General features: G+C 36.8%; 1 protein-coding gene across 8 annotated transcripts in view; it reads right to left on the reverse strand.

Annotated features, from left to right (window-relative positions):
- PCNX1 (pecanex 1) overlaps window positions 1–21,100 on the reverse strand; it is a 211,224-nt gene that overhangs the window by 180,318 nt on the left and 9,806 nt on the right. Inside the window, exon 2 of one of the 8 annotated variants that reach the window (XM_050797306.1) lies at window positions 18,858–18,989. The exons of the other annotated variants lie outside the window; for them this stretch is intronic. The gene's annotated coding sequence lies outside the window, so the exon portion shown is untranslated. The remainder of the gene's footprint in view (window positions 1–18,857; window positions 18,990–21,100) is intronic. 8 annotated transcript variants of the gene reach the window in all.

A 21,100-nucleotide genomic window follows, 5' to 3' on the forward strand; every position in this document is an offset into this window, starting at 1 on the left:
CAAACAATAAAAAAAGAGGGAATCCTCCCTATCTCATTTTATGAGGCCAGCATCAACCTGATACCAAAGCCTGGCAGAGACACAACAAAAAAAGAGAATTTTAGAACAATATCCCTGATGAACATCGATGCAAAAATCCTCAATAAAATACTGGCAAACCAAATCCAGCAGCACATCAAAAACCTTATCCACCACCATCAAGTTGGCTTCATCCCCGGGATGCAAGGCTGGTTCAACATACACAAAACAATAAACGTAATCCATCATATAAACAGAACCAAAGACAAAAACTACATGATTATCTCAATAAATGCAGAAAAGGCCTTTGACAGAATTCAACAGCCCTTCATGCTAAAATCTCTCAATAAATTCGGTATTGATGGAACGTATCTCAAAATAATAAGAGCTATTTATGACAAATCCACAGCCAACGTCATACTGAATGGGCAAAAACTGGAAGCATTCCCTTTGAAAACTGGCACAAGACAGGGATGCCCTCTCTTACCACTCCTATTCAACACAGTGTTGGAAGTTCTGGCCAGGGCAATCAGGCAGGAGAAAGAAATAAAGGATATTCAACTAGGAAGAGAGGAAGTCAGATTGTCCCTGTTCGCAGATGACATGATTGCATATTTAGAAAACCCCATCGTCTCAGCCCCAAATCTCCTTAAGCTGATAAGCAACTTCAGCAAAGTCTCAGGATACAAAATCAATGTGCAAAAATCACAAGCATTCCTATACACCAATAACAGACAGAGAGCCAAATCATGAGTGAACTCCCATTCGCAATTGCTTCAAAGAGAATAAAATACCTAGGAATCCAACTTACAAGGGATGTGAAGGACCTCTTCAAGGAGAACTACAAACCACTGCTCAACAAAATAAAAGAGGACACAAACAAATGGAAGAACATTCCATGTTCATGGATAGGAGGAATCAATATCGTGAAAATGGCCATACTGACCAAAGTAATTTATAGATTCAATGCCATCCCCATCAAGCTACCAATGACTTTCTTCACCGAATTGGAAAAGCCTACAACATTCATATAGAACCAAAAAGAACCCGCATTGCCAAGACAATCCTAAGCCAAAAGAACAAAGCTGGAGGCATCACACTACCTGACTTCAAACTATACTACAAGGCTACAGTAACCACAACAGCATGGTACTGGTACCAAAACAGAGATATAGACCAATGGAACAGAACAGAGCCCTCAGAAATAATACCACACATCTACAACCATCTGATCTTTGACAAACTTGACAAAAACAAGAAATGGGGAAAGGATTCCCTATTTAATAAATGGTGCTGGGAAAACTGGCTAGCCATAAGTAGAAAGCTGAAACTGGATCCCTTCCTTACACCTTATAAAAAAATTAATTCAAGATGGATTAAAGATTTAAATGTTAGACCTAAAACCATAAAAACCCTAAAAGAAACTTAGGCGATACCATTCAGGACATAGGCATGAGCAAGGACTTCATGACTACAACACCAAAAGCAATGGCAACAAAAGCCAAAATTGACAAATGGGACCTAATTAAACTAAAGAGCTTCTGAATGGCAAAAGAAACTACCATCAGAGTGAACATGCAACCTACAGAATGGGAGAAAATTTTTACAATCTACCCATCTGATACAGGGCTAATATCCAGAATCTACAAAGAACTTAAACAAATTTACAAGAAAAAATCAACCCCATCAAAAAGTGGGCAAAGGATACGAACAGACACTTCTCGAAAGAAGATATTTATGCAGCCAACAGACACATGAAAAAATGCTCATCATCACTGGCCACTAGAGAATTGCAAGTCAAAACCACAATGAGATACTATCTCACGTCAGTTAGAATGGTGATCAGTAAAAAGTCAGAAAACAACAGATGCTGGAGAGGATGTGGAGAAATAGGAACACTTTTACACTGTTGGTGGGACTATAACCTAGTTCGACCATTGTGGAAGACAGTGTGGTGATTCCTCAAGGATCTAGAACTAGAAATACCATTTGATCCAGCCATCCCATTACTGGGTATATACCCAAAGGATTATAAGTCATGGTGCTATAAAGACACATGCACACGTATGTTTATTGCAGCACTATTCATAATAGCAAAGACTTGGAACCAACTCAAATGTCCATCAATGATAGACTAGATAAAGAAAATGTGGCACATATACACCATGGAATACTATGCAGCCATAAAAAAGGATGAGTTCATGTCCTTTGTTGGGACATGAATGAAGCTGGAAACCATCATTCTGAGAAAATTGTCGCAAGGACAGAAAACCAAACACCGCATGTTCTCACTCATAGGTGGGAACTGAACAATGAGAACACTTGGACAACAGGGCAGGGAACATCACACACTGGGGCCTGTCGTCAGGTAGGGGAAGCGGCGAGGGATAGCATTAGGAGATATACCTAAATGGTGAGTTAATGGGTACGGCACACCAACATGGCACATGTATACATATGTAACAAACCTGCACTTTGTGTACACATATCCTGGAACTTAAAGTATAATAAAAAAATAAAAAATAAAATTCCAGTTGTTTAATTTAAAGCTTTAAAAATCTAATATTCATTATGAAAAAGTACTCTGAATAATCTTTTCTGAGCAAAATGGCCACTCTCAAACACACAACACAAACTGCTTTGATACATATAAACACATATACATTTCAGAGAATTTACAAAAACTGTGTGACACTGGCTTCCATCTGAAATATCTTTCATAAAAAACAGAATTCCTGGAAATTATTTAGTTCAATACTCTCATTTCCAGACAGGAATTTGAATGATTTAGCCAAGATCACCCATCTTGATATCAATATTATACGAGGTTTCTTATGCCTATTTCAGTGCCCATTTTGCTATATACCACACTGCCAATTCCATTTTCAAATGTAAAATGTCGAAAAATAAGAGTTCCATTGTAATTCACTGTAGTCCACATTAAGATAAAAATGATTCATATTAATTAAGTGGATAGAAAGGCAACAACCCCGACATTATTACTCAGTGTTAGACAAATTCATTGAAAATATTAATGGCTCTGCCAAATGGGAAAAGATAAAAGAGTACTTAACACTGAATGGTCTACAGGATCTGCCTCTACAAAAAGAGTCAAAGATTATGGATGCTTAAAACAGATCTAAATAAACTCTCTCCTCCTCCTATTATATTGCTAACAGCAGTGGCCAACTGGGTGTCAAAAACACACCGAAATGTGCAAGATGTACATATTAAGTGTAGAACTTCCTTTTAAAAATAGGGACAGTGTCTCGCTATGTTGCCCAGACTGTTCTTAAACTCTTGGCCTCAAGTGATTCTCCCACCTCAGCCTTGCAAAGTGCCGGGATTACAGGCGTGAGACACTGTGCCCAGCTCAGAATTTCTTTTTTAAGAGCACTGAACAGTGAAAAGACTTAGAACAAAATAAAAATTTAGGTGACCATTACATACTGGAAACCAGTACCTGATGAACAATACTTGCATTTTCTATTCAAATTACAAAAGTTATTTTCCACTATCTGATTTAAATGCATAAGCCCTGTCAGTGATTATTCTTGAGGTTTCTGGGTGACAAAGGCCAGCTGTGCTGTAACAGTTTAACCTTTCCCAAAGGGGGTAAAAGTGCATAGACACACACTGGTCTGTCTGGTGACTTAAACTTATTCTCTACTCTACTTGGATTACTTTACTGGACTCTCACCTGATTCTAGAGCAGCTGATAATATTACCAGCAGATCATAATAGATCATAAACCCTTCCTGTAATTGTGATTCACATTGTCATGCAACCTATCTGCAGAACGTTTTCATTTTACAAAACTGAAACCCTCTATCTATTAAACAACAACTTCCTTTCCCCATCCCCTGGCAACCACCATCTACTTTGTGTTTCTATAAATTTGACTACTTTAATGTTTTATTTTTTCAAGCCCAAGGCAAGCAAGAAGTTCTGGGAAAGTCTGGAACTTCCTAGAGACTTGAGTAATTTCAATGTGAATATTCTTAACACTGACACTACTGAAGAGTACACTTAAAAATGGTTAAAATGTCTGTACCCAGTGGTTATGACTGTAATCCCAGCTATTCACAGGAGGCTGAGCGGGGAGGATCAATTGAGCCCAGGAGTTCAAGTCTAGCCCAGGCAACATAGTGAGACCCTGTCTCTGAAAAAAATATTTTTTAAATGGTTAAGATAATAAACTTTATATTATGTGTTTTTTACCACAATTTTTTTAAGCTAGATGGATAAATATTTCACTTTGTTTTCTCTCCAGTAAGGAAAGAAAACGAAATGTTGAGAAACAAGCTAGGAAACCGAGCCATTTATCCCACAGTTTAGTCTTCTTAAACTCTGATAGCTTATCCTTAACACTAAAAATTGCACAATTTCATCCAGGAATGATAGGTTCAAGCTATTCAAGATGCCAAATACATTTCTGATAGGACTCTTGAAAATGCCACTTGGCATCACAGAAATGGTCATACCAGAATTATCACAGTCATTAGGTAACCTTATTATTTCATTTAAAAATGCAAGTGAATAATTTTCCCCTATGGCTACCACTTTGCATGGTAAAAGTGCAATCTTTTATACATACTCCTTTCCTTGTGCGGCAATGTAAAGGCTTTGTTTTAGATTAATAACTTTCATTATCTCCTTCACCACTGGCTCAAGATCTGGAAGCACACTGTAGCCAAAGACTGCTTCCTTAATACACGTGTAGTTGTTCTCCATCAGAATGAATTTCAATGCATCTTTTCCAGTCTATGTTACAAAGTGATTATCAATTAAGTCTAACACTTAATGTCAACTAACTTCTAATACTTAGTGATTATGATGTGCAAGGTACATTTTTAAGTGCTTTAAGTATACTAACTCACTTAGCCCTCACAATCACCTCATGGCTCTATTATTCTTCCCATTTTCAAGATAGGGAAGCTAAGGCACAAAACCAGACATTAGAGAGCAGTTTGGCTACACAGTCAGGAGTCAGCAAACTTTTCTCTTAGGGCCAAACAACATATACTTCGGTTTGTAGATGATCTGTTGTAACTACTCAACTCTACTGTTATAGCGTAAAAGAAGCCATAGATATATAAATAAATGAACATACTATGTTCCAATAAAACCTTATTTATAGACATAAATCCAAATTTCATATAATTCTCACACATCACAAAATACTACTTCTGTTGAATTTTTTTTCAAGCATTAAAAATGTAAAAATAATTCTTAGCTAATGGGGCATACAAAAACCTCCATGGGCCACAGTTTGCTGATCTCTACTCTAAATGAAAAATTCTTTTCTTCTCTAACCAACAACCCGAACAAAAGGTCATCAAGCTCCTCTCCTTCATACACGCCAACTACAAATCTATCACTGCCAACACCACCAGTTTCTTCCAACAGTAAAGCAAACTAGCTGCTAGTAAACATAGGCCAGTAATTGCTCTTTCATAATGTATGAAATCAAGGCACATTCATCGTGGCATTTAGTAACAAAAGTAACAAAATTCTGAAAACAGCTCCTCTAGCTTGCTCTCCAAGCAAAATAATTATAATTATTTTTTTAAGTAGTTTTACAATTTTGGATTATACCTTTATGTTTTTTGGTGTCTTCCCCCTCAGTCAGAAAATGTCAGTTTACACTAGAAAACAATGGTTTAGGATTATTGTAAAAAATGCAATTGGTTCCATAAAAATCCCTAGAAAAATAATAAAAACTTCAATAGACATGTCACTATTTGACATAAAAGATAACTTACTAGGGACTAGGAACAAAGTCTGTCAGCACAATAAAAGAAAAATTTAAAAATAGATTCAAACACAAAGCCTGTGTCTGACGGTCTCTCTTAAAAAGGTAGATTAATTGTAAGAAAAATCATAGAAAGTAAAAACAAAACCATCTAGATCACCCTTTCAAAACACAAAGATACCCAAAAGTTGACATTTCTTCACATCTCCTTATACTAGATGTTTTTCCTCAAAACGTTTAGCTATAAATGTATAACAAATAAATACAATTGTCCCTCCCCGGAAGCTGTACTTTGCTGCCTTATAATATACCATAGTTTCATATCCAGCCATTAGAAAAAGTTGAGTAAGTTTTGTTTCCAAATTTAAAACACTAAATTTATTTAGATTATTCGATTATTCTTTTTGTTTTTGCTTCTTTGCTTTTGTTTTTGAGATAGAGTTTCACTCTTGTTGCCCAGGCTGGATGGAGTGCAATGGTGCGATCTCGGCTCACCACAACCTCCGCCTCCCAGGTTCAAGCGATTCTCCTTCCTCAGCCTCCCGAGTAGCAGGGATTACAGGCATGCGCCAACACACCCAGCTAATTTTGTATTTTTAGTAGAGACAGGGTTTCTCCATGTTGGTCAGGCTGGTCTGGAACTCCCGACCTCAGGTGATCTGCCCGCCTTGGCCTCCCAAAGTGCTGAGATTACAGGTGTGAGCCACCGTGCCCGGCCCTAGATTATTCTTAAATCCATGTTTCTCTTTGTGTGGTTTCAGATCTCTGAATGTTCCCAACTACCAAGGTAAGAAAACGGTGCTCCTAGTGAGCTATGGCAGAAATAATCACTAGCGTATTTATTGAGAAAAACTGAACTTAAACTTTATTTTTTTGGCTTTAAAGTTCTGTCTGTTCTGCTAATAGTATCTTGTAGAAAAGGAACTAAAAATTAAATAATACCCAAAAAATCTGGCAGATAAAGACAAAAATTAGCAGAATTTGAAAGCAGTATGCCTTATGCCCTAGACATGGGGAAAACACACACACACACACACACACACACACACACGCACACTAATCCTATCCTAAATTGTGAGTTCCATCCATCAATATATCTGGACTAACTTTTCTTAACACTCTTTCAGGAGATGAAAACTAAACATTTATAACAATAGGAGTGCTAGCTTCTACTGTCTGCCTAAAAATCAGTCCATCCTATGGCTGTTTACATTGTGGGCAAAGTACTAAGGGGAAAAAGAACTAACCATTTTTTTGTAAAGCTCTAAGATGGCCAATTGGCCTCAAGTTTTAGCTTTTCTACTGGTATACCTGAAGGGGTGGGGAGTTGGGAACACCTCCACTTATTCACAATGATAGAAAAACCCCCTTTGGCTTTTTCCCAGAGAAAATGGGCAAGTTAATTCCTGCAGTGTTTGCAATTCAGTTCCATAGCTGTCCCACCTTTCATTTTTGGTGGATGGAGAGAATGTTGGGGAGAAGGGAGAAAGAAGGGCTTAGTATTCAAATATTGCCTATAAATTTAGAAAATGTTAATTAAGAGGTATCAGAAAGAATATGAATGTTTTTAATAAGGCTTACAGTTTTCCATATACAAGCTGCCCCTAAAGGACTCAGAAAAGGCCCTGATATCAACAGCCATGGCTCCAGGGATTTAGCCCTCTTGCCACAGTATTCTTTGGGGATTGAGGTAAAGCATTCCAGTTAGAAGTCTCCTTTCAGAGGATGGAGCTGCAGAGGAAAAGGAGAAAAGTACTCTCAATGTTGAGATTCAGGCATACTTTCCCATAGGAAAAAAAAACAAACCAAAACATAATATTCTATTGAGCTAACTACACAAGGTCAAACTAATTTCAGAGGGCCAGCTGGGAACCTGTGTAACAAACTCACACTGCATTTTCCCTAAAGGCAACTGGTTTACAAGTGAGCTACTGGAACTTGAGCCTACCCATATTTCTGCAAATGTCTGCTACATAAATATTTTAATATAAATAGAATAATTAAAAATAATAGATACTATCTTTTTTAAAAATCTGTATATATCTTTTAAAAATCTGTTTATGTCACTCCATAACCTACATTTGTATTAATATTTACATTTTTAGCTACAATAGAATGCTCTTCTTAGGGAGGTAACAGTCAAAATTTATGCCACATCACCCAGCTGAAAAGAGACTAAATATAATACATGCAAGTCATTGGCAACAGGTATTGAGTCTATTACTCGGGGCAGAAGTCACTATGCCAGGAGCTAGAGATGAGCAGCTTGATCCATATGAAGCCAGGTACAGTGACATTCACCTGTAGCCCTAGCTCTTTGGAAGGCTGAGGTGGGAGGATTGCTTGAGCCCAAAAGTTCAAGGTTGCAGTGTCCTATGACTATACCTGTGAACAGCCACTGCACTCCAGCCTAAGCAACATAGGTAGACCCTGTCCCTTAAAACATACATACACACACATACACACACACAACATATGCACAGGCACACACACACGCATGAGAAGAAAGGGCACAGACATAAAAAAGAAGGGATAAAGAAAAAACCCAACAAATAAATGTGAGGATGTATACTGAGGGACTAAAATAATTTTATGTACATTATAGGATTTTTCCTATGCTTTTATTTAAAGAAAGAAAATCATTTATACAATTTGAATCTATAAATTGTCATGAAAGTCAATGTCCTCATAATTAAAATGTTACGTATATCTTTTCTACTCTATTTCATGAAATGATTTTGTCCAATTTATTCACATATTTTTAGCAACAGAAGTTTCTTCATCACAGAAGTCATTATGAGTTATCTAACCCAGGTTTACATAGCACATCTACATCATCATTTCAGTATAAGTTTGAGTTCTCACACTTTCTGAATGTATGTATGATGCTGTTCCTAGGAGTTCTGTGTATCCAAATGTCCATGTGTACTTAACTAGAACAACTGTTCTTTTTTTCACTCATCACATAAGTACATATTCTTATCTCCATAAGCTACTTTTTAACTTAATCTTTAACAATTTATTATGACATCCAACACTTGCAAATTATTAAGTTATAATCCTCGTAACAGTTACGATTAGCTATGCTTAATTTTTAAAAACTGTTTAAAAATCAAGTCATGTTGCTACAAACACATAAAAAAACAACTGGATGAAAAACAGTAACTGGGCAAGTGGGAAGTAACACAAAAGACTTTGTAATGAGTCAGATAATAGAATTCTTTCTTGGCTGAGGGATACTTTTGGGTTAGGGGGCACCTAGCCTAATAATCAAATACATATAGTCATATGGTAGACTAGAGATAGAATGCTTCAAAACAAGAGCAAGACGGTAAGGGGGAAAAAAAACACTGAATGTACAGCAGAGCTTTCCCCTAGTTTCCAAAAGCATCTTTAGATTACTGCAGAGAACAAAAGTAGTAATAATTTTCATGTAATCCCAAAAAGGTATCCAAACAATTCCTATCTAGAAGAATTTGTTAAAGATAGCACACTTTGAAATTTTTCAAAAATGAAGGTAACAAAGAGATAGGCCCCAGAACACAACATACCCAACAATCTAAACTTTATAGATAAAAATAGTGACTCACAAAAACCTTATACAAAATTAACTCATCCTATCCTATGTGTTGAAATGGTTTTCTGATGAGATTAGGTACCTGTTCTTAAACCATCAAGTAGCAGCAAGCCAAAAGTGTAATTTTTTTAAAAACTGCTATATCTCAGAATTATAGCTGGTTATAAAAATAAAGCAGAAAGGTAGAGGTATGTATGCATATTAAATAGTCTGGTACAGATTTGTCTCCCAGTATTATCCAGTTGGTATCATCTGAAGACTGCATGCCATTCTTTACCCCAAAATTCCCAAAATAAAAACTGAAAGAATGGCTATATAAGAATATAACTTGAGAGGCACTAACAATGTTTTGATTTATATGTGATTTTCTGGGTAAACCTAACCATTCTGGAAAAAGGAAAAGGTGCCCTATACTAGGAACTATCTTAATATCTCCTTTTGTAAATTAGTAACAATATTTTACTGTATAAATCACTCTTTTATTTATCAGTCTAAGTAAATCCCTAAGTAAATTGATAAACACTGAATTTCTAGATGGTAAATATGAGGACCACAGCTGTCTCATAGCAAGTCCAGCTTAAATAGCTTGACCTATCTCTTTCTCCCATTTGTTTCTGATACATTCTATTGCAACAGTTTTTCAGGATTCACAATAAGTAAAAGCATTCATTAACAAATTCTGTCAACATGACATTGCAATTCCGAAGAATAACAGCTAGGTTATAGTTTTAACATACCTCACAAAATGCCAGTTCAGGATACATTTAATGGGATTACCTTATGAGCAAATACATTAAAAACAATGAGATTCTCCTTGTTCCTATATAAAAGTAAAACTATACGCTTATAGACGTAGTATAATAAGCAAGCACAAAATAAGCAACAACACAAGGCTTTTAAGAATCAAAATAATTCAATAACAGAAGTATTAGGCCAAAGGAAGAGTCAAACTACGAGAATTAAGTAAAAATAAATATTTTTAAATGAAATATTAATACACAAAAAAAATAGATCAAAAACTATTTTGCTTATATTCTTTTCTGTTTTACTAACATTTAGTAGAAGAAACCGCAAGCTGAATTCCTAACACAAGAATGAACATCAGGCTGGGTGCAGTGGCTCATGCCTGCAATGCCAGCACTTTGGGAGGCCAAGGTGGGAGGATCACTTGAGGTCATGAGTTCGAGACCAGCCTGGCCAACATGGTGAAACCGTCTCTACTAAAAATACAAAAATTAGTGAGACTTGGTGGTGCACGCCTATAACCTCAACTACTCGGGAGGCTGAGGCAGGAGAATCGCTTGAACCCGGGAAGCAGAGGTTGCAGGGAGCCAAGATCGCACCACTGCACTCCAGCCTGGGCAACAGAGTGAGACACCATCCCCTGCTCCACAAAAAAAAAAGAGAACGAAAATCAGTAAGATACATAAACTTTAAAAAGTATATTAGCTCTCATAAGAGCATTACCAGAACCCATATATCATTTCCATCACACTTGCCCTGAGCTCAATTTGCTTGAAACAGAATGATGGTGTTGCATGCTGTATAATCCATTCCTACCTTTAAACAAAAGTACTACAATTACGCATGTTTAACATACTATATTTAAGGTGAAGTAAATGTGAAAGATGCCTAACAGAAAAAAATTTAAAAATGTAGAGGAGCATATCCTACCACCACCATAAAGGCAACTAAGACACACTTAAAGAACAGGAGCATGATCCATTCACGCAACAATTTACTGAACACCTATTAAGTCTCAGATATTCTACTAAGGAATGATAATACAGAAATAAACATGATCCTTTCTCTCTTTGAGCTTCTGAGGAGAATGACAAATTTAGTTTTACCAAGTACTACATACATTGGATTATGTTGCCACAATCCTTTAAAGAAAGTACTGTTATTATCTTCATTTTAAAGATGAGAAAACTGAGGCTATGAAGTCATATGCCCACAGCTGGTAAGCAGCAGAAAGTAAAGCGATACCCAGTCTGACTCCACAGCCTGTGTTTTTAAGCACTAAACTATACTGTCTCCCTCCAATGCAGTGTTTCTCACCCATTTTCTTCATTATTGTCCTCCTAAGTAGCCTTTTCAGACATTCTTTTCCTAACCATGCTCCCTGTGAAATTTTAATACCAGATACACTGCATAGTTGTATGTGCTGCATGCACATCTGTACTTTATATGTAAAAAGAGTAAGATATTTTTCTCACACATGCATCCTTCAAGAGCTAATTTCTGCCCCCTTGAGGGTAACACCACACCCACTGAGAAGGTAAACTCTGGGGCAATGTTCCTCGCTGTGGGCACGGTTGACACTTTAAGCCAGAAGATCCTTTGGTGTGGGGAGCTGTCGTGTGCATTATGGGAGGTTTAAAACCCCCTTGGTTTCTACCCACTACAGGCCCACAGCACTGTTGTTTCAAGGTTAGGTTAAAATCTCCCAAAAGAGGTTTTACATTCCTTGAAACATGCAGCTAAGTGGCAGCAATTGCTTCTCTTGCTGCTATTTACATATTCATGAGGACTACAGTACAAATTTTGTTCATAATGAACTGGAATGGACCGGATATACACAGACTGTAAATGCTGCATCTCTGTAGCAAGAGTGAAGGAGGAGGTGTGACGGCAGGAGCAATGGCAAGAGTATCTGATACAAGCACAGCAAGGAAAGAACCCCACATTAGACCCGTAAGTGAAAGCACATAAAAGTTTAATGAAATTCATTTATAATGTGTACCATAGAACAAGACTAACCCTGGCCCCAAATGATCAGTGAGACAAATTATCTCACTTTAAGTATATACAAGAACCATAACTAAATCCCTGGGAGAACACTATACTAAATGGACTTCCACTGTATTCACATAATATGTTGATCAAGAAGGAGAGCCAAGATTAAGGATATAACTAGATGGAGATGGGAAGGACAGTTCTGAGAGGTCTGAATCCAGAACACACCGAAAAAGATCAGGAGATGCTCAGTTCATGTCAAATCAATCACAGGTAGGCTTTCAAATGCAGACTAATCCGAAAGAAGCATCTTGTATGATGGTGGAGGGTGATGGAAGGTGGCTAAGGCAGTGATCCTGAGGTCAAAAGGAAAAAATGGCAGGGGCAATCTATGTAAACATGAGCCAGTGATTTAACCCCTAGGAGCCTCTGTCCTCTGTAAAGGGGGATTTACAGTATCTTCATCTCACAAGGCTATGATGAGGATTAAATGAGAACATATGAAAGCATATGGTGCATGGGTATATAACACCACAATAAATATTTGATATTTTTAATAATGTTTAAGCAGTGTAGTGACAAAATTAAGAGAAGCAAATAAAAAGACCTGAGTAGATACAGTTCAGGGCAACCAAAGATGAACTACATTAAACAAAAAAAAAAAAAAAAAAAAAGATGAGGTAAGTGAGATTTGTGAGCCCTCAGAATACAAAGGTAAATATTAGTCTGATACTGAATGACCAGAAGTCACTAGAAAATGAATAGAGAAATATTTCTGTAAAATGGGGGGAAAAAGAATCTATTTTTCAAACAAAAACAGTATGCTTGACAGCAAAACACTAGAATTCCCATTAAAGTAAGGAACTAGACAAGGCTGTCTTCATTTTCAACATTATTTAACACAGACATAAAGATGTAAAAGTACTATGCAAAACAATTACATAAGATAAAAAAGCAGGCCAGGCTTCGTGGCTCATGCTTGTAATCCTAGCACTTTGGGAGGCTGAAGCGGGCAGATCACTTGAGGTCAGGAGTCCAAGACCAGCCTGGCCAACATGGCAAAACCTCATCTCTACTAAAAATACAAAAATTAGATAGACGTTGTGGCACACGCCTGTAATCCCAGCTACTGGGGAGTCTGAGGCAGGAGAATCACCTGAATCCAGGAGGCGGAGGTTGCAGTGAGCTGAGATCGCACCACTGCACTCCTGTCTGGGCAACAGAGTGAGACTCAGTCTCAAGTTTAAAAAAAAAAAAAAACAGAAGTGAAAACTGTTATTTACAAATATAATTGCATATCTGAAAATGTCTTTAAAATCAACACAACAATGTAAGAATAAACTAGTTCAGGCCAGGAGTAGTGGCTCATGCCTGTAATCCCAACAAGCAGTTTGGGAGGCTGACATGGGTGGATTGCTTGAGCTCAGGAGCTCAAGACCAGCTGGGCAACATAGCAAAACCCTGTCTTTACAAAAAATACAAAAATTACCCAGGCGTGGTGGGGTGTGTGCTTACAGCCCAGCTACTCAGGAGGCTGAGGTGGGAAGGTCACCTGAGCCCAGAGAAGTGGAGGCTGTGGTGAACCATGATCACACCATGCACTCCAGCCTGGATGAGAGAATTAGATCCAGTGTCAAACATAATAAAATAAAATAAATAAAATAAAATAAAATAAAATGGAATAAGCTAGTTATATAAGGTGACTAGTTCAAAATAAATAAATTAAAATCAAAAGTTTTGGATGGAACCTAACACAAAAAGGACATTAAGTGAAAACTAAAGAAATCTGAATAAAGTATGAACTTTAAGTTAATAATGATGTATCACTATTGGCTCACTGGTTGTGACAAATGCACCACAGTAATCTAAGATGTTAACAAGAGGAGAAATCGGATGCAGTGTATATGGGATCTCTCTGCACTATCGTTGAGACTTTTCTATGCATTCTAAAACAAGGTTTATTTTAAAATATCTGGAGGGCAATTTGGTAGGTTTTTTTGTTTGGTTTTGTTTTGTTTCTTTTTTCTTTTGAGACAGTCTCACTTTGTGTCACCCAGGCTAATCTCAGTTCACTATAGTCTTGACCTCCCAGGCTCAGTCAATCCTCCCACCTCAGCCTCCCAAGTAGCTGGAACTACAGGCACATGCCAACGTGACCAGGTAATTTTTTTGTAGAGACAGGGTTTCCCCATAGTGACCAGGCTAGTCTCGAACTCCTGGACTCAAGCAATCTGCCTGCCTCGGCCTCCCAAAGTGCTGGGATTACAGGGGTGAGCTACAGTGCCCAGCCTAGGCAGTATCTTTCAAAACTGCAGAAGTATTAACCCTTTGACAAAGCAATCATATGTATAGGAAATTATCTTAATAATATACGTGGACACATGTGAAATGACTGTGCAAATTATTTACTGCAGCATGTTTTGTGTTAGCAACGGCGGTTAAAAAAAAATCTGTCAGCAGGCAACAGGTTAAATAATACATCCAAGCAATGGAATACTATTCACTATTAAAATATCTCAAGAAGGCCGGGCACGGGGGCTCACGCCTGTAATCCCAGAACTTTGGGAGGCTGAGGTGGGCGGATCACAAGGTCAGATCAAGACCATCCTAGCTAACACGGTGAAACCCCGTCTCTACTAAAAAATACAAAAAATTAGCCAGGCATGGTGGCGGGCACCTGTATTCCCAGCTACTAGGGAGGCTGAGGCAATAGAATGGCGTGAACCCAGGAGGCGGAGTTTGCAGTGAGCCGAGATGGCGTCACTGTACTACAGCCTGGGGGACAGAGCGAGACTCCGTCTCAAAATAAATAAATAAATAACTCAAGAAGCCCCTTAGCTACCGATGGACAGATGTTTAAGATATATTAAGTTGGGGGTGGGGGAACCAGTATATACACTAGTATGGTAGGGGACAGGCAGACAGATATATTTGAATTTTCATCTTTATGCTACAGTGGGATTCACAAGAAACTGTTCATAGTGGTTTCTTGTGGGAGGTGGTACACGAGTAGACAACAGGAGGATCATCATCTTTTGGAGTTTTGTTGGTTTTTAATCATGCAAATTTATTGCCATATTTTAAAAGTATTGGAAGAAAACATGAATTTTTTAAAAAATCTTTAATAGGTATTAGACAAAAACATGAATTTTTTTCTTACAAGCCTTTAATAGGTATTAGATGAAAACATGAATTTTTTACAAACCTTTAATATGGGAGAATTTTATAGCATGGAGAAAATTGGTAAATGTGAATACTATATATTTTAAGATTATATAATAAAAATAGGGGAATCTTTAATAAACCACAATAACTAATTTTTATATATACAAATAACTCTCACAAATCACTTAGAAAAACAACGTGTCAAAAAAGGACAAAATATACAAACGGCAGTTAAAAGAAAAAAGATGTGTGTGTGTTTACTAAGCACATGAAAAGATAAAGAATTCATGATTAAGGAAACATAGATTAAAACAAGATGACATTTTACACTACCACATTGAGAAAGATTCATAATAACCAATGTTGGTACAAACAAAAGGAAACAGATCCTTTCACATACTGGAGAGAATATAAATTGGTAGATTTGTTTGAGGTATTATTTGTCAACATCTAGTTTGATTTTAAATGTGCATACCATTTGACCCAGTAATTTTTATAAACTAATGCTACAAATCCCACAAGTCTTATATACATAAGTGTTCACTAATGCGTTGCCCAGCATTGTTTGTACTAGCAAAAAAAAAAAAAGGTAATGACCTAAATGTCCCCCACCAGGGAACTAATAATTTATACAACGAGTTACTCTACAAATGGTTCAAAAAATGAAGAAGAGTTACATGTACTTCAGTGGAATCTGCAACACACAGTATAACCCCATTGGCTGCTTCGAGTACATACATATATGAATATATGTTTGTATATATACACTACCTAGAGGTAACAACCATTATCTCTGAGGCGTGTGAACTGGTAGGGTGGATGATAGAGAACAGCAGACTTTTATTTTGGAGTATATATACTTAACTACTGTCTGGAATAATTTCTACAACTCGTATTATTTTCATGACAAATACTTAACAAAGGATTTTTAACTTAAGGGTGAAATGCTCCAGAAATATACTATACTGGGTAAAAAGCACTATATAAGTTATATTAATCAATACCATAAAAGTATAAATTATTGCCCGAATCAGTTACTCAGCAATTTCTTCACTGCTGAAAAAGGGAGACGAGTTAAACTAGAACCTAAGTAGGAAATAATAACATGTTTTCAGGCATTCACAAATAACAGACCTCCCAGTACAGTGACTGTTAACTTGGAATGGCCATCAGAATCACCTATCCCAACATATATTTTGAAAAACAACTCCTCCTCCAAATGTACCAACAGACAAATTTAAAATATTGCCTGCAGCATTTAGAGGGTGATGTGTCATAATGTTTGCAACATACTGTCAACTGAGTCAGATATGTGTGTGAGAGAGACACAGTATGTACAGAGAAATACCATGCATCTTTATATAGTTGAAACAAATGTGATTTTTCAAAAAGGTTCAAAATAGTGGAATCTAGGTGAAGCATTCTTTCAATTTTCTTGTACATTTGAAAATCTTCATATTCAGAAATTGAAAAAAGATCACTTCAAGTGTATTTAAAGTATTTTAAGTGTATTTTTCAATAACACATCCTGGTATTCTTCAAAATTCCTGTGACATTAAGGGAGTAAAGTAAGATTTTTGATATCAAAGCATATTTTTGTTAAGATTAGCTATCTTTATTCTTACTTTAAAAACATCTTTAGCAGCCTGGACAACATAGGGAGATCTTATCTCTACAAAAATTCAAAAATTAGCCAGGCATGTTGGTTCACATCTGTAGTCCTAGCTATTCAGGAGGCTCAGATGGAAGGATTGCTTGATATATAAATCAAATACATATGAAATTGAGGATTTCGTTACTAAAATGCCAAAAACAACCCAAAATTCCTCTTTATTCCCTATCCAAGTTCATTTCAGTTTTGTTATGAGGGTCATAAGGGTCTGTGAGGCTTGTGGAAATTATGTGTAATGTATCTTTGTGGTATAAATACTGCTGAGTGAAAATGATATTGGTTTATTTAGGTTTTCTGAATTGTTTGTTTTTACATCATTTCTTTTAACCATTCTAGATATATACCAGGAATGTTATAAATAATATTCTCAGAAGTTAAAAAATAACTCGCTCAGAAACCCTTAATGTGTTAAATAAATTAGAATACTTAAGCAGAGCAAAACACTACATCCAAGAACATACATTCTTTTAACAATCTTTTCCCCAGAACAAAGATTCATTTGCCCAGTGGGAAGATTATGGAAACGCTATTCCAGCACAAATAACCTCATAAAGGTCCCACCATAAGGCCTACCACATTGCTCAGCACATAGTAAAGGTTCTGAATGTATGAATATCCTCTGCATAAAGCATTCCAGGAAATAATTACATCCTCCTTCCAATTCCTGAGCACTTTATGACACATAAGGGATTAGTCATATTCTACCTTATAATATGGCTGTGTACTTGTCTCATAGCCTCAATTTATAAATGAGGAAAACCAGTATTATACAGGGAGCCAAGAGACAGGTGTCCATACTGTCATAAATGAGGTCTAGTCTTTTTCATCTTAGAATTATTTAATTTTATGAAATGTGGCATATGTAAAATACCTGTTTTAAAATAGCCTAATATAGGTTAATGGTTACCCTATATTAGGTTATTCAAAAATACTCAGAATACTCTCCCCCTCTTTTGTCCCTCTAAAATGTATCTATCATAGATGTAAAACCTTTTGCTAATTTTTCTCATAAGATACATTTGACAAATTGTTATACATTGTACACATCCTCAAAGAAGAGAATTCCAGCCTGTTAGGGGAAAAGAAGAAAACCATATTAAAGATGATACTAAATGCAACACAGTATCCTGGATTGAAGGATCTTGAAACAGAAAAAGTACAACTGATGAAATCCAAATAAAGTCTACAGTCCATTAATAGTATTGCACTAATGTTAATTTCTTATTTTTTGAAACCCTGGTTATGTAACATTTTAATATTAGAGGACACTGGGTGAAGGGTATACAGGAACTCTCTCTACTATCTTTGCAACTTGTCTGTAAATCTAAAATTATAACAAAATGTAAAGTTTTAAAGATGACAACTGCGATAATTAGATCTGTTGAGTATATGTCTAGACAATACTCAAACAAGGAGTGAGGAGGGGTAGGAAAAGGAAAACAGCCAGATATGTGATTCAAGCTTCTCAAAGTTGTGACTAATCTTCCTGCCTGTTCTCAGGGCAGTTGGCACTCAGGGTTCTGTTTGGCTTGTTCAAAGCTCTACAGAATGCAACTTTTTTTCCCCCTTAAAACCTCAAAGGAAATGGCTTCCTTTTCCCTAGGTTTTCTTTCCTTTATTGAAACACAAAGCAACTAACACTGACAGTGCAAGTTATAAAAGATGCAACTGCTCAGGTTCCAGGGACAAAAGAACTCTGAACTGTTTTACAATTCTACCAAATAAAGCATCTCTTGGGGAGGACAAGCAGAGAAACCAGAAGAACCAGAATCAGTAGCTACTTATTCATCTATAGTATTTAGTAAAGTTCATCTATATGCTGAAGAAGTCAACAGCAGTCAACTCTATAGAATGTTTGTTGTAATCTTCTCTTCTCCATATTACTAGTCTGTGCTGTTCTAGCATTATTACTCTCAGGTGTCTCAACTCACCTGCCAAAAAATTCTTATCCCCGCCAGCTTTCCTCAGAGACACAGGAAAATCATTTGATTTAACTCAGATTAAGTAACAGAAGGAGGCACTCAGTCTCTTTCAACGAAACATTTCTGCTTGTCAGTTGCTTGCTGTGAAAATTAATTACAAAGAATAGGAAAAATCAGATCAAATTTCTTACACAATATATGTTAGTGCAGTAAACATCTTTAATTTGGACTAAAAAAGCTGAAATTTTAAAAATATTTTAAGAAAACTTCTGTCTACTGTCAAGGACAAAATATTACTGATACTTATTACTGAATGTTTTATCAAATAGTCCACTGAGTTGGGTGCAGTGGCTCATGCCTGTAATCCCAGTGACTCTGGAGGCTAAGGCAGAATGATCATTTGAGGCCAGGAGTTTGAGACCAGCCTAGGCAACACACCAAGACCCCCGCCTCAACAAAAAATTTTAAAAAGTAGCTAGGTGTAATGGCACATGCCTGTAGTCCCAGCTACTCAGAAAGCTGAGACAGGAGGATCCATTGAGCCTATGAATTTGAAGCTGAAGGGAGTTATGATCACACCACTGTACTCCAGCCTGGGTGATGAACAAGACTTTGTTTAAAAAAAAAAAAAGAAAAAGAAAACCACCACCAGCACTCCACTGAACAAGAAATTGACAACAATAACACCCTGTTTTGGAAAAGTGTTGTTTGAGAGTGGGAAAACAAGTACTCTCAATACTGTTGACAGAGATTTAAATTAGCACTACCTTCCTAGAAGGCAATTTGGCGTTTTTAACCATCCTCCTCTGCAAAATGCAGGCGGATCGTATGTTGTTGCACTTAGCTTTACGGTGCTTCAAAGATATTGCATTTTGTACAAATTGAAAAGCGGTGACACCTCTGTGGAGCACATCTCTATCAGCACCATTTTTCCAACAGCATGTGCTCACTTTGTCTCTGTGTCACATTTTGGTGACTCTCTCAATATTTCATACTTTTTCATTATTATATCTGTTATAGTGATCTGTAATCAGTAATCTTTGATTTTACTATTTTAGAATTAAAATAGTATAAATTCTAAAATGAAATAGTAAAATCAGAGATCTGTTGATGGGAGCACCATCAACCTTGCCCATAGACGATGGCAAAGAGTGTTCAAGTGAAAGGAAAAATCACCTGTCTCTCACTTTAAATAAAAAGCTGGAAATGATTAAATTTAGTGAGAAAGGCACATCAAAAGCCAAGACAGGTAGAAAGCTAAGCCTCATGCACCAAAAGTCAAATTCTGAATGCAAAGGAAAAGTTCTTGAAGAATATTACAAGTGCTACTCCAGTGAACACACAAATAAATAACAAAGCAAAGCAGCCTTATAGCTGATATGGAGAAAGTTTAAGTGGTCTAAATAGAAGATCAAACCAGCCACAACTTTCCCTTTAGCCAAAAGCCTAATCCACAGCAAGGTCCCAACTCTCTTCAATTCTATGAAGACTAAGAGGTGAGGAAACTGAAGAAGAAAAGTTTGACTTAGCAGAAGTTAGTTCATGAGGTTAAAGAGAGCTGTTGCCATAACATAAAAGTTTACATGAGGCAGCAAGTGCTGATGTAGAAGCTGCAGCAAGTGATCCAGAAGATCTAGATAAGATCACTGATGGTGGCTACACCAAACAACAGATTTTTGGTGTAGATAAAACAACCTTCTGGAAGAATATGCCATCTAGGACTTTCATAGCCAGAGAAGGTAAGTCAATATCTGGCTTTAAAACTTCAAAAGACAGGCTGACTCTTTTGTTAGGGTCTAATGCAACTGGTGACTGTAAGTTAAAGTCAATGTTCATTGGCCGTTCCAAAAATCCAACAGCCCTTAAGAATTATTACAAATTTACTCTGCCTGTATTCTATAAATGGAACAACAAAGCCCAGAAGATATCAGATCTGTTTACAGCATGGTTTACTGAATATTTTAACCCCACCTTTGAGACCTACTGGTCTGAAAAAAAGATTCCTTTCAAAATACTACTGCTCCTTGACATGGTACCTAGTTATCCAAGAGCTCTGACAGAGACATAGAAGAAAATTAATGCTGTTTTCATGCCTGCTAACACAACATCTATTCTCCAGCCCCATGGATCAAGGGATAATTTTGACTATCAAGTCTCAGTATTTAAGAAATACATTTCATAAGGCTGTCAGACAGTGATTCCTCTGATGGATCTGAAGTAAACTGAGAACCTTCTGGAAAGGTCTCACCATT

This window comes from Macaca thibetana, chromosome 7, assembly GCF_024542745.1.
Source record: "Macaca thibetana thibetana isolate TM-01 chromosome 7, ASM2454274v1, whole genome shotgun sequence".
NCBI lineage: Eukaryota > Metazoa > Chordata > Mammalia > Primates > Cercopithecidae > Macaca > Macaca thibetana.